Raw genomic sequence first — 3330 nt, forward strand, 5'->3', positions numbered from 1 at the left:
TATATATAGTATTTAGTTTAATATCTCTTAGGCTTCATTAATCTAGAAAAGTCCCTGTGGTCAGATCCATGTTAAACATTTTTGGTAGGCACACTACAAAGATAATATTATGTTCTCAGTGTAACACCAAGCAGGCGCATGTCAATTTGTCCTATTATCATTGATAGTAACTTTGATCATGTGACTAAGGTGGTGTTCACCAGATTCCGTCACTGGGAAGGTACTTTCAATCTGTACTCTATGGGGTTATACATGAAGACTGAATTTCCTGTTCCTTGACAGTTTTTACCAATGGCTTTAGCATCCATTAATGGTCTTGCCTAAATCAAGTTTTGTTTTGTTTTGTTCTGTTACTAGTAGTTGGAAAATGTGATTCTTCTATTTCTAGCCTGTTTAAGCATTTATTGGTTGGCATTCTTCTCATTATTCCTCTCATTATTCACTGTGATGATGATATTACCCCAAATTAGGCCAGTGGAAACTCCTGTAAGCAAGCTCCCTTGACCTTTCAATAACGTCCTCATTAGTTTTGGGAATTATATGTTATTTTCTTTTAAAACAAGATAATCCAGGCTCACCTTGTACTTTCTCTGCTTCAACCCTGGAACAAGACATTCCTCTAAGAAGTACAGGTTCCCGTTAGTAAGGGACCAAGTTCTGGCATAAGGTATGCGTGTTGCTATCGCGGTGTCACTGCTTCTACATGGAGGTTTCACACGAAACCTCCAATTCTAATCCATCACTAGGGGGTTATTTTCCTCCTTCCTCCCAGTGTAAACCAGTGGTTTTGCAAATGTCCCTTAACTGAGGTTCGTCCCATGTTTCCTCATGACTAGACTCAGGTTTTGTGCTTTGGGTAGGAATATGATAGAAGTGAGTTGTGTCTTTCTCAGTGCATCAGATTAGGAGGCACATGTTGACTGGTTCCATCACTAACGGAATTACTTTTGATTACTGGTTTAGGCGGTGTCTGCCAGTGTTCTCAGACTAGTTTCCCCTTTGTAATGAATATCTTCTGTGGGGACAGCTTGGGTGGCTCAGTGGGTTGAATGTCTGGCTTTGGCTCAGGCCATAATCTCATAGTTTGTGGGCTCGAGCCCTGCATTGGGCTCTGTGCTGACAGCTCAGAGCCCGGAGCCTTCCTCGGATTCTGTGTCTCCCTCTCTGAGCTTCTCCCACTCACACTGTGTCTCTCTCAGAAATAAATAAAAAACATTAAAAAAAATAAGTATCTAATGTGGGAGATGCTTCAAGATCACATATTGTTTTTCATCATAATTCTGCCTACTAATTTTAGTACCCGTTGCTTTTAGCCTGAAAATAATTATTGAAAATGATTTCCTAATTCCAACATTCCTTCTTCCATTTATTAGCTGGAATCCCACTGTAAGGAAGAGCTTTCCCTTCTTCGTTTATCCTTTGTTTATGTATATCAGTATGGACTCATTTTGTGGGTTATAATCCATTACTATCACTAATTTGTTATAGTTATCCCAGATATGGCCAACGAGAAATGCTTTAAGATAGCTCCCGTGTCCTTTGAGATAAATATTTTTTTAAATGGTTAGTTATTTTTGAGAGAGAGAGAGGCAGAGAGGACGTGTGCCATGTGCACACAAGCAGGTGAGGGGCAGAGATAGAGGGAAACAGAATCCGAAGCAGGCTCCAGGCTCTGAGCTGACAGCAAGGAGCCCAATGCGGGGCTTGAACTCAACGAACTGTGAGATCCTGACTTTAGCCAAAGTCGGACACTCAACTGACTGTCCACCCCAGCACCCTGAGATTAATATTTTTAAGACTTTTCTTCACAGGTGTGACTTTCCAAAAGATTCACACCATTTATACATTTTCTAGGAGTGTATAATGAGACGTCCTTGGGCTTTTTCATCAGCACTGGCTTTAGAAGGGATAGAGTGACTTTTAAAGGTCAAGGTAACAAGGACGGGGCCCGGGTGGCTCAGTCAGTTGAGTGACCAATTTCAGTTCAGGTCATGATCTCACGGTTGGTGGGTTTGAGCTCTCCTTTGGGCTCTGTGCTGACAGCTCAGAGCCTGGAGCCTGCTTCAGATTCTGTGTCTCTCCCTATCTCTGCCCTCCCCTGCTTGCACTCTCTCTAAAATAAACATTAAGAAAAATATTTTAAAAATAATAAACGTCAAGGTAACTAGGGGTGCCTGGGTGACACAGTTGATTAAGCATCCAACTTCAGCTCAGGTCATGATCTGGCGGTTCGTGAGGGCTTGAATTTCAAGCCCCACAGCAAGCTCTGTGCTGACAGCTCAGAGCCTGGAAGCTGCTTTGGATTCTATGTCTCCTTCTCTTTCTGCCCCTCCCCCGCTCATGCTCTCTCTCTCTCTCTCAAAAACAAACATTAAAAAAATAAATAAATGCCAAGGTAACCACACTGCCAATGTATAGGGCTTCTCATGGATGCAGTTTCCTTGTGGTTCATGACAGTCTTCCCCAACCATGATCAGTTCCCATTCTCCAACAATCTGTTCTTTCCTTAAAAGAGCCTTTCAGTTTGCAGCACGAGTTAGTAATAAGTACTGCTGCCCATTAGAGGTCACTTTCGGCTAGATGTGATAGAAGATCTCTCTAAATCTCTTATCAGCTAACCAGCAAGTCTTGCTCTGAACACAATAAGGATTTGTCTGTTTCTAAAAGAACACTAGTGTCATTAGACATGTCCACTTAAGCCTCATTTAAGTCCTTAATCCAGACTTGAATCTGTGATAACAACTCAAAGGGTACACGCCTTTGCTAAGTTCTGCTGGAAGAAAAATAACGACAGTGACATCTAGTTATATAAGCACTATGTTCCAGATGACTATCTGTTTCACAAATATTAACTCACTTCCCATCTTTCAAAAACCATACAGTGTGTGTTGGGGGGAACCCCTGAAGAGGTGATTTCACACAGCTAGTAAGTGGTTGAACCAGAATTCTAACCCAAATAGTTTGTTCCAGAGTCCATGTACTTAACCACTATACTGGTATCAACCTGCATGGCTTTATTGGAGTCCCATTTTAATTAGATCTTTCTCTATCTTTCCAAACCTGGAATCACTGGCTTCTTTATAAAACATCCACATAATGAGATTTAAAGTCATCAGAGGTCTTTTGGAGGTTAGCAGTGGATGCTTATCAGCTGTGTGCCACTGGGAATTAGTCCAGTGGAGACATATCTGAGCCCAGTTTGACCTCCGTGGTTACAGGCTGGCCAGGTCCTGGGATCAACCCCAGTAACCCAGCAGCTCCACCAACACCCTGTTCAGGTGATCAGACAATCTGAGGTCACCAGGTTTTCCCTGCTTGGCCCTTGCTTCC

The sequence above is a fragment of the Panthera pardus genome, unplaced genomic scaffold (assembly GCF_024362965.1).
Source record: "Panthera pardus isolate Hobbes unplaced genomic scaffold, ASM2436296v1 HiC_scaffold_16, whole genome shotgun sequence".
NCBI lineage: Eukaryota > Metazoa > Chordata > Mammalia > Carnivora > Felidae > Panthera > Panthera pardus.